Here is a 12,430-nt window from a genome sequence, read left to right on the forward strand (position 1 = left end):
GGTGGAGTCCTCAAGGGTCTTAAATTTTCCATCAGCCACATTCATGCACATGCCTAGTATTCCCACAACCTGCCTAGCCATTTACACCCATACAATCCATTCTTTTTTAGGGGTGACTTCGATCGCTTCCTTGCAAAGTTGATCGTTATTTGCTTTGTGTGTCAAGGGAGGATAGGATGCAAGTGACTCTATTGGTGTGAGATCGGTGCAGAACCTCCTTATTTCCCTTATGATGCTTCTTTCCCTTTCGATTATTCTTTCCACCATCCAAACGTATGTTGGTGGTGCTAGCGCTGTTTATGTCTCCCTTCATAGCTATTCCCCTTGTCAAAACCATCGATACCACATTGTCATGGAATAAGAGTATTTGCTAAAACTTCATGCGGCCCTTGATGACATTCTCACTAATACTTCTTGATCTTATAATTTCAAGGAAGATTTTAAGACATAGATCGCTAAGAGAATTCTTGGAAAAGTCTTTGAAAGATCAAAAGAGAGCACTTTGAAGAAGTTTTGGATAACTTTGGAGAATGATTTACAACTTTGCTTGGTGCCGTTGCAAATGAAGGTCACCTATATTTATACTACTTCCTCAGGACTAAAGTTCAATTAACATTTACTTTACAAGTCCCTAAGATATTTACCCTTTGATCCCTTTTTTAGAGAATTCTACATACTCAAGGATATTCTAAGACATTCCTGAATTATCTAAGGAGTTCTAGAATTTTACGCAAGCCTCTCCTTAAACCTGGAGTCATCTACGCCCCACCAAATGCAAAATATTACTTGACTGGTGGCAGGATATGAGATGTCGCTCATTGGTATTGGTAGGTAGGTGCTGAGGGAGGGTCTTGTTTAAACGGTCCTTTAGAAATATCATATTTCTCCATACCTGTCATATTCATAGAAAGACCAAAATTAATACTTCCTTTTCCAGTCACATTATCCATCTTTGTTTTCTCTTATCTCTTTTCACAGGACAAATTATGCTTTAATTTTTTCCCCTTCCATTTAGAGTTTCAGCATGAAACAAAAGTTGTACCTCAGACTCCTTCATAGGATATGTATATCCAACCACCTTACATCACTTAGAAGCATCTCCTTTATCTCCATCTTCATCTTCGTCACTTGCATTATCAAAGTAATTTACACATATTATATGCCCTGTAGATCTTAGCCTATTTTCCTCATTAATACACTGAAATTTTATCCCAAAAAGATGAGAAATTAATTCACAATAATCACTTGATCTATTAATGTCCTCTTTCTATTATTTCACGTCATCTCTTCGACACATCTCTAGCCTTGATGGACTCTTCTTTTACTTTAATTTCTCAAATCATGCTCAATTTATAACCACTTTTCACTCCCTCATCCATAAAAATATAAATAAAAATACCACGGTAACACACTTACCCCTCTTTTAAGGTTTTATAAAAAAATTGCTTCTTTCTCTCTCTTCTCCTTTTAATCACTGTTTTCTCATTTTCTTGTTCAAGAAAACTCATTTCTTCGAATTTCGTATGCCCTATTCAAGAAATCACACAACTAGCTCAAATAATTTTCATCCATTGGTAAAGGTAAATTTGAAGTCAACAAATATTTTGTGAGATGTCTTGTATTTTTATTTTCATAATTACCAAGTATTTTTTATTTCAATCTTTTAATGTTTTAACAATATTGTTTGTGTTTTTGTGAGGTTTTAATATTTACCATGTATTTTATGAGATTTTCCTATTCTATGTATTTTGACTTGACTTTTTCATTTTTTAAACTTTATTATTCAATATTTTTGTGATTTTATTTTTATATTTGAGATCTAATAAATTATTGTAATCTATATTATCATTCATACATCATATGTTTTTTGATTATTTATACATTCATAGCTAATGATTTTAAATTGGGTTTATAGGGTTTCTTATACATGCACAAGTTAATGCAGATTTGGATTTTAATATTGTAACAAAATATCAGGAAAAAAACCTAGCAGACTAAGAAGAGTATGAAAGAAAAAATGAGAGAAGGAATTTGAATTGAATCCATACCATGATTGTATTCATATTAGTTTTTGTCTGTCAACTGTTTTTCTTTTACTCAGCATTTGTATTTTTTATTCAGAACGTTTTATTTCATTTTTAGTTTGTAGTAATTCAAATAGGTATGTGAAATGATCTATATTTCTTAAGAATAAATATATTATATTATTTTGACAACCACTTTGTATTTCTTTTCCTCTCAACCAAAAAGCTATGCTGAAGCACAACACATACCTAGAATTTTATAAGTTCATTCGATATGTATTCTTCAGATAATTTTTTTGATTTTATTTGTTCTTACAATAATGTGAGACAAATTGGATCCCTTGTAGGCAACCCTTTATATCTCGATTCTTTTAGTGATATTCAATAGACTTGGAATGGCAAAACTGAGGATTGGAGTTGACCTTACTAAGCAAAAACTTAGATTTCCTTCGGTTAGGCAAGAGGATACTAATAGATTAGTAAAAGGTGTCTGTCAAAAGACGGAATATGAGGGAGTTTCAAGTATTGTAAATTTTGGGGCATTCAATACTTCAATATAGAGGGAAAATAGTTGAAGAACAAGAAGAATGCTACTGTTTCTATAAATAACGGGACAAAAATAGCTAAAGGGATTAATGTTGCTGATTTTAATTAGACTTTAGCCAATAACATTGACAACACTATTGCTTCTGCTTCAAAAGTTTAAGTAACAAAACTTCACAAAATTTCTAATACCAAGATGATAAGTTCAGAGGTTAATCCTACCAATGTTAATGTGACAAAGGCTGTTGATATTCCTACTGGTCCTATACAAGATAACATGATAGGTTTAAAGGTAGAGAATTCTGAGCCCAGAGGAGATTGGAAAAACCAACACCGAAACAAAAAATCCAAACAATGAGAACCCTAGAAGCACAATATTGTTAACAAAACAAAATCAAACAAGATGAAATATGAACAAAGGATTAGGAACATCATAGAGAAAGGAAAGGTAGATGAAGAGGAGTAGACTAGCATGCTTGAGGATGAACAAATACAATTTCTGAACATGAGACTTCAGAGAGTTCTCAGGATTTGCTTCAGAATATTTTCAATAAGATGAAGAGAGAAAAATAATAAAGAATAAGATTCTATTGTATCGAAATCCATTAAGGCAATGAAATGTATATTGTTGAACAAGAAGAGTACTAAATCAAATAAGGAGAGAAAGAAAGATACAAACGTATTTTAACATTGAAAAAGAAGCCACTAAGATTCTAGAAGTGTATCACATCTCCGACAATAAGAAGTTTGTATGCATCACTAGAAGAATTCAAGAATACAACGATAGTAATAGGTATATGCAAACCAGATCTCAAGGAAGTACCAACATATTGAAAGATCTGTTTGACTAAGGATTACATGTTAATCTATCAGGGACTAATAATATCAAAGATATAAATGGGAAACTTATAGTAAATTTCAGACCTCTAAGTATAGCTAACTTTAAACGGCATGATAATAATCAAACTAAAGATATGGATATGGACAACATAGTTGAAGAATCACATGAGGAATTTTTAGAAGATCAGCATCAAGGGGTTATTTCAATCCTCATGGATCCCGAAAATCCCTTGGAAAAATAATTTTCAAGATATCACTGACGAAAATGGTCTTTCTGTTATAGGCCAAAAACCTAGGAAAGAAAGAAAAAAAGGAAGTCAACCAGGGCATACTAGTCAGGAAGGACTGTTAAATAACTAAAGCAATCAAAAGAATAGGGTATTTGACATACTCATGAGACTTTTCAATCTTTACCAGAACCCTTCCTCATTCCCAATCAGATTGAGAAATTCATGACTCCTTTTGGATTTAATCATTCTATATCCAATATCAACAGTATGATTTGGTGTTTTTGGAATGACTCCATATATTTGAGCCTCGTCTCACATAACAAACAACAACTCACCTTTATGGTCAACAAGATCAGTGAGTCATATGATATTTGGGTTAAAGTATGTATATGTTAAAAGCAACTCTAGCAGAAGAATAAGATTATGTAGAAGTCTTTGGATAATTTGTGGTATTGTTAATGGTCCTTGGGCTATGTAAAGATATTTCAATACTATTTTGAATGCTGATGAGAAGAAGGGTGGAGTGCGACAGACTTTATCCAAGATCTTGGACTTCATAAGTTGTATGGATTATTATGGTCTTATAGACACTCAATTCATTGGAAGATCTTACACTTGCTGTAAAAGGTAGGGGAATGAGGTGGGGAATAAGTAAGAGACTTGAAAGAGTTTAGGGGATTTAAATGATTTTTGATAGCTTTCCATTTATTTCAATAATTTTCTTATGAATTTAGGGGCTTTTTATAGGAACAAAAAACATAATCAGCATAATTTAAAGTTTAAATCACCCTAAAATATCTCAAAAATTCAGACAACATAGGTAAAATTCAAAATTCAAATTCATCTTAAACTAAACACTCTTCCTTTTCTTTAGTTATTGCAATTGAAAAAATACACCTCAATTTATGATTTAGAAGTTGATTTTGTATTCTTTTCATTGTTTTTCTAACTTGCAAAAGTCCTTCATTTTTCTTCTTCTTCCTTTGATTTTGTGCTTCAAAAAAACCTTCCATGACATTATCTTGTGTAGAATTTAATTTGAATGTCTTTAATCTAAACTTTGTATTGCAAAATATTGTTGTAAATTTTTTTTCCCTAAATTAATCACATTAGTAGTAGAAATTGTAAACTTTTGGTACTAAAAGATTTGTAGTAGAAGCAATAGTGTTGTCTATGTTATTTCCGAAGGTATCATTGTTATCAGTAGCAATAATCCCTTCAGCAATTTTTACCAACTGTACAAAAAGTATCATTCTTCTCAATAGCATATTTTTGTACTTCAACATTTTTCAATCTCCAGTGCTTCAAATTGAAGAATTAAATGCCCCAAAAGTTTACACGGCTTGGGGACGCCCATATATTCAAACTTTTGACAGAAACCTTTTAGTGTGTTATCAATATCCACTAGCCTAACCCAAAAAGATCCATGTTTTGGCTTCCTGAGATAAACTTCAAATCTCACTATTGCCATTACAGGTCTATCTAAATGACGTAGCACTACTGAGATATAAAGCATTTGTGTCACATAACACAATATATATAGTTGGTATGGTAAAATATATAATTCGACACATAACCGAACAATAGGAGAATATCCCACTACACCATTTTAGGTCTACGATAACACCAAATCTGGACAACGCTTATAAAGTGTTGCCTAAAATACTTTTGGGGAGGTTTTTAAAGTGTAGCCAAAGATTTTGACTTTTAGTTACATTAATATTAGCAACACTTCTAAAGTGTACTCTTTAATGGGATAACCTACACTTCATAAGTGTTGTTATAGTTCGCAACAACTATTTACATAAATGGCCACACTTTTAAAGTGTGTTATTTTTATAATTGTTAATTCAACACATGAAAAATGTGGCCTTAGTGTTTTCCCCAAAATTTTATATTCCCTCTAACATTTTAACATTACAATTTTATCTCCCTCCATTTTTATTTGGCCAAAAAAATAAAATAATAAAGAAATGTTAAAAAGAATAAATCATTAAAACAATAAAAAGGATAACATTCCTGAAAAATCAGCTGAAATATTCACTTTCAGCTGAAGAACACGTTTTCGTCCTGAACTGAAGAACCCATTAGCAAGAACGAAAAAACAGGATTGAATATCGGAAGAAATCGATTTACGTCACAAATTCTGTCAAAGTTCATTTGAAGAACACTATTTTTAGCCGAAGAATCAAAGAGCAATGCAATTCCTCTAAAGCGAACTGATGAAGACGATCCTCCTCTCATAGCTTCGTTGTTCAAGATTGAAGAGCTGAAGAAGACGATTTTCTTCAAAAATTCTTGGGTAAACTGTTGTTCCATCAGATTTCCTTTTGAAAGTTGAAAGAAAATGCTTCACAAATCAACTTGCTTCATATCTTAAAGCTTTAGGGTTGTTGGAATAGAGTTTATCAGGTAAGATATTTTATCTTCAAAAGTGTAAATAATAGCTCTTAGATTTTGATATTCTTTTGTGTCAGTCAAAAATTAAAGTTAGGGTTTTTATGACTTGTGTTATTGATACGAATTTTATTGAGTTAGGGAGTTTAGTTTGTAGTTGTATAACTTATAAATTGGCAAATTATCTTTGATAGAGTAATTTTTCTCTTGAATGTTGAATGTAGAAGCTGAAGCTAAGTCAAAAGTATCTGAAGAACTGAATTGTAGCTAAGTTATCTTTCTTTGAAGAACTGAAGTGTGGAAGATGGCGATACCTATAATATTTTGTCCCTAATATAGATTTCGTCAAGTGTAAGTAGGTACTCTACATGAATTTGAAAAAGTTTTAATGTATGTTTTAACGTCACTGTTTTTTTAGTCTTTTTTAGTCTCCCTGTGTTCATGATTGTGCTCGTCTTAAGCTTGGTTTGTTATTTTGTTAACAACATTGATTCAGTCTTGTAGCTAGTTGCTGGTAAAAATTTTCTTTTTTCGACTACATGTCTTGAAGTGTCTAGAAGTCATTTTGTTGTTTGTCTGGTGCATTTTTCGAGTATAGATCAGAAACATTAGTTCAATATTGCTTAGTTGTTTTGGGATCTGCTCGTAGTATGAATTTGTTAAACTTGCTTTGTAGTTTCAGTTGCACTATATAAAAAAAAATCATATGCCTTAGAGATTGGAGATATAAGATATATTTTTCAAGTCTAGAATGGGTGGAGAGGGAGCAGTAACTTGTGAGAGTCTTTTCTACTAACTGTTACTAGCAATAACAAAATAGAAGTAGAAGATTTGTTTTTGTGGTATGGACAACTTGTTGAGTTTTTGATATTGTTGAAAGTGAGGCTTGCTTCATCTAAGTTTTAGAAGAATTAGGAGAAGTTAGTGCAAACAAAATGGAGGGAAACTTTTTAATGATGCTAAAGTCTGACCTATTTGATGAGTTAGATGCAACAGATGAGAAAATGGCTTGTAACTTTCCAATTTCATTACATGTCAAGTTCTTCCATATAGAATAGTAGTAAATAGAATTGTAAAGGCAGTCTATGGTCAGGTGCTTTTTTCCTCACTGACTTTATGCTTCTTCTTCCTATCGACTTCAATGGTTCATGGGGAAGAGACCAATGGTGGTATCCACCAACACTTTTTCTCTGTGAATTCAGTTGATCGGAGGCCTTTCATTTTAGTCTATGTCAAACTGTGGATATTCCGGTTAGTAGTGAACACGAATAATCCTACTGAAGAGATTAAAATACACTTATTCTTTTGTAATTTTTTAAGAATAAACATGTTGTAATTTGTACGCTTTCAAGTTTGAAACTTGTGACCATATCTGTAAGACTAGAGTCTATTCATCTTTGTGATGAAACTAAATAAAAGAAAAGTTTTAACATATAAGAATCAACATCAGAAAACAATGTTGTTCTCTTCTTTACATTCATAATCACAAAGAACCTTCTCTCTTTTTAACTATGTTTATCGGACTCTCCAAATATGTTATCACACCCGTGCATATTCTGAAAATGTGAACTAGAAATCAGACTCTCCAAATTTGAGTTTCACTAGCTAAGTCTACTTTGTCCGAAAAAGTGAACTAAAATCAATTTTTAAGACTGCATATTCTGCTATCTCCTGTTGTTCTTTTCCTCTTTAATATGAATTTGCTATATATACATAAAGCTTACACTTCTGCTCCTTCGCATGTTTTAACTCTTCTAGGCAAGGACATATTTAAAAATGAGAAATTTGGGGTTGTTCTTTACACTTATGCTCCTAACGATTTTCTTGTTGAATAGTCAATTCAAAAGATCTAATTAGATGATTCATGCTATTTTACTTACCTAGTACTTATTGGATATCTTTTTTATAGTTTGAAGGTTGATCCATGCTGATCTTACTTGCGACTTGTACCACTTCAATGGATCAGATGAATTGATTAAAAAAATATAATGAAACATGACTTGACAAGTGTAGCATGTACTAATGAGATAACCATCTCATTTTGGTATATTGAGGTCAGTTAATTCTCCATGTCTTTTTATGTAAACATGAATATATAACTTCTTGAAAGTCTTTAATTTATAGGACACATAGTAGAAATATAGTATTAAAACTAGTATATGTTACTTTTAGGACATGAAGTAACTCATCAAGTATGTAAAAGAATACTGCATTAAAATAAGTGATAGATACAGCATTTAATATTATCCATTTCCTTTATCAAATTATGTGAAAGTTTCTGCTTTGTCACAAATATATGTTGGATATGATATCCATTTCCTCTATATAGTCAATGGCATAGTGACAAAATTTTCTATAGAAAATGCGACGAAGACTACGATGCCAATTTTATTCAATAGGTTGAACTTCAAAATCGCTAAAATTCTGGGGAAACAGCTGATGATGCATTAAGGGCAGTGTTTGGAAAGGAGCATCCTGGTCGAGTTAGGTGCTATGGTAGATCAGTTACAACATGTTCTTTGAAGAAAGATGAGGAAATTAACAATCTAAAATAAAAGCATGCAGATGAAATCACTTCTCTAAAGGAAGAATTGAGAGAATAAATGCGACATTTATTCACTCAATTGCTGCAAAACAACCCTGGATTGAATTTTTAAGATATAACAGGGTGTGTTGGATCTAACCTTGCTTCACCTATTGATGCAAGTAGCACAAGCTGTAAGAGGCACAAATCTTCCATATTATTGGGGGTCAGCTCAAGATTCGGTTCTTCAAAAGGTATTTTGTATTTCAAATTCTCTGTTAATAGTGTCAATATTGTTTTTGTTCTAGTTTAGTTGGTGTTCTTGGTAATCAAATTCAAAACTTATTTTTAATTGTCTAAGTTTAGTCCACCAATTTATAGCTGTTAAGAATGTTTTTGTTTTTGGTTTAAGCATTCGAATCGTTAGTTGAATAACTGTTCTTTTAGTATTGTGCAATTGAGAAGTCTGTGGCTAACACATTATGTTTTATGGCAGATGCCAATGGTGTTCAACTAAAAAATGATGACACTATTTTCTACCTTTAGCTTCTGAATACAGCTCATTGTAAAGGCTATTGTAGCTGGTCTTTTAATGGTCTGTCTGCACCTTTATGAAGCTATTGCTATTTTATTAATATTGGTGTCTTTTAGCTAGGTGGTTGTGGCTGTTAGTATTAATGTGGTGCAGCCTGTGATCTTGTGGGTAGATCTATTATGTTTGATAGATACTTAATGGTTACTTGTTTAAACTACAGACAAGGCAGAGAAAATTGGAGAGGAAAATCTACAGGGGATTTTCTTGCAGCTTGGTCCTCTATTTTCTGTTCACTGTCTGTTAAATCTTTACCTTGTTCAAGATTTTGTTTGTGTCTTTCTATCGCATTCCTTCTCTACTTACTAAACATTTCTCTTGTCTGTATTTTTTATTTGTCTTTTTTGCTCATATTCTGATGATGAACCTTTCCCTACAGATGCAGTTCGATGATGTTTGTGTATTTTTTGTATGCACTAGAGATGCAGTCTGGTGATGAACCTTGGCCTATGTTGCAGTTCTTTGAAAATATCATGTTCATGTTGTTATGTATTGATTTTTGTGGAAACTTCTAAACTATGTTATGAACCTTGTTTCCAGCGGTCATCACTGGTTTGTTTGAACTACTCGTGTGTAATTTTTTCATAAAAGTTTACAACAGAAGACTGCAAAAATTAAACTTTTAAAGTTTATTTTTTGAGAGCCAACAACAGAAGACTGCACAAATGTTGTAGTCCTTATAATGTGTAATTTTTACATTGAAATTGTATTTAGATTTGGATTAGTTGTCTTACAGTTAATTCTCTCTGATAATGCACTTCCAAAATTAATTCACAAAATTATAATTTTATTTTAAATGTGCAGGAAAATGCAGGTAATTGAATTTGAATTTGGCCAGAAGTAAACTCGATCTATTGTGGCAAAAGATGAAGAAATTTTTGTATTTTTGTCATATACGTTTGAATGACACTTTTGGGTTTTTGGAACTTGTTGATATTAGAGATCTTTAAGAAATCACTTTCTATGTTTTGGTTGTACATAAAATATTTCTCGAAGTTTATTGGAAATATATAGCTTCAATTTAATGATTAATTAGTTCATTTTGTGTTTTAGGTCACTTGTATGTATGTAAATATATTATATATATTTGTGCTACATGTAGGCTTATAAATGTTGAAGTTACACTTTGTAAGTGTTGCTCTAGGTAGATAAAATGTTACACTTTGAAAGTGTTGCTCTAGGTAGATATAAAGTTACACTTTGCAAGTATTGCTTTAGGTAGATATAAAGTTACACTTTGTAAGTGTTGCTTTAGATTAGATATAATATCAACACTTTATAGGTGTTGCTATAGATGAGATATAAAGTAACAATTTATAAGTGTTGCTATAGCTGACATATAAAGTAACACCTTATAAGTGTTGCAATATATGAGATATAAAGTTACACTTTATAAATGTTGCAATAGATGACCAATAAAAGGCAACACTTTTAAAGTGTGACCAATAAATCTGAAAAGGCAACGCTTTTAAGTGTAGTCTAACAAAAAATAGGTGTTGCTAATGCACGTCTTCAAAGCGTGCCCTCATACCTATTTGGCTACACATTATAAGCGTAGCCAAAGATGGCAACATTTAAAAAGTGTTCCCTAATGTCAAAGGTTACGCTTCTTTTGGGCAGCCCCTAAAAAGTGTTGCTAAATGTCCAAAAGTGTAGCCTTTTATCAAAGGCCACACTTTTTGCTAGTTTAGGCTACACTTACGTGGTGTTGCTGTAGGCCGAAAATGGTGTAGTGTTCCTCTGGTCAATAAGTTGGGGTCCATTTAGTAACCAACATAATCGTACAATCATTTCAATTGACCTTTTGAAACATATAATTTTACAATCAGAATCATTTTTCATATCAATACACACCGTACAAAATCATGATCATCTATTTTAATGTCTCATTGAAGAGATATCTTTTAAGAAAAGATTCAGTGATTGTGTTCTATGTTAGGCCTTGTTCAAACAAACTTGCCAATAATCTTGTATCGTCTCTCCTCGGCCATTTCCCTATAGTAGTCGCTCAATTTGAAGATTACACTAGGCATACCATTATGAGTTAATTCGGTCTTTGACATTTGGGTCTCCAATATACATCTTTAACAATCCGAAAATGACTATGTTAAGTAATGCCTAAGCGTACCTAGAATGCTAGATTAGACCGAGTTCACACAGCTTGATGCTCGTGAAACCAAACCTCTGAACCTATGCACCAGCCAAGCCAACCAACTCGGTGAGTTAGTTGATCTATGGAAGGTTGGGTCACGCCATGTAGGGCACCCGAATTGAAGAGATTTACCCGGATGAGTTTTAACAGGACTTGAAAGGGGTAATCTTAGGTTTGGAGAGTCTAGGGGTAAAATGGTATTTTCAAAGATAAGTAGTATTGTAATTACCTTACATATTTAATTAATTAATTAATATAAGGAGTGGACAGTTTGGGTAGGGTTGACCCGAGTTGACTCATTTTCGCGAGAAGGGCATCATCCGGGTTCGATCCTTGCTGGAAGCAATATCTAAGTTGAATTTATTGGTATTTAATTATTTGATTTAACTAAGGTCATTTTCTTCTTGTCACTTAAGCGTTAGAAAATCAGATATTTATTTAAAATAACAAAGAGTTATTTTAAAACTCCTACTCCTACGCTTACTATAACATCTCTCCACTCTCATTCCTCACGATTTTCCACACTCATTCTCACGCTTCATTATCACTAAAAGAGTGAAATCAAAAGTTCATCACTCTTGAAGAACATTAACTCTAAAACTCAAAAGAAAACTAAACTAAAAACGAAAAGCAAAAACATTGTTCTTGACGGGTGGTGCATGAAGTTTTGTGGTGACGCTTTGGTGTCGTGGGAGTTGGTTGTCCAATGGAGCAGGTTTGGAGGGTGTTGATCAACAAAAGTTATGGGTTTTCTTACTCTTGCTCGCTTTCCAAAGATACCCCTAAGATTAAGTCAATTCTATTCCAAAAACTAGGAATGTTACCTCGTTGCATGTCCTTGTCACTAGCTCCCATCGATTTTTGTAGGTTGGGTATGTTTGATGGTAGAAATCAGGTATGTAACATGTTTCTTTGATGATTATTTTCATATATGTATGTTCAAATTTATGTGACTAATAATTATGTCTTTCCGAAGTTATCTGATAAAGTATTTGTGTGCATTGTGTAGGCTGTAACTCGTGTCACAAATTGAAAAGTGAAAAAGTCGTGTTGAATCCTTGTATTTTATGTGCAAATGCTTGTCAAAAATTGTGATGTTCATATGAGGTGTGATTCAGTTAACTTGAG

This window comes from Solanum lycopersicum, chromosome 7 (genome assembly GCF_036512215.1).
Source record: "Solanum lycopersicum chromosome 7, SLM_r2.1".
NCBI lineage: Eukaryota > Viridiplantae > Streptophyta > Magnoliopsida > Solanales > Solanaceae > Solanum > Solanum lycopersicum.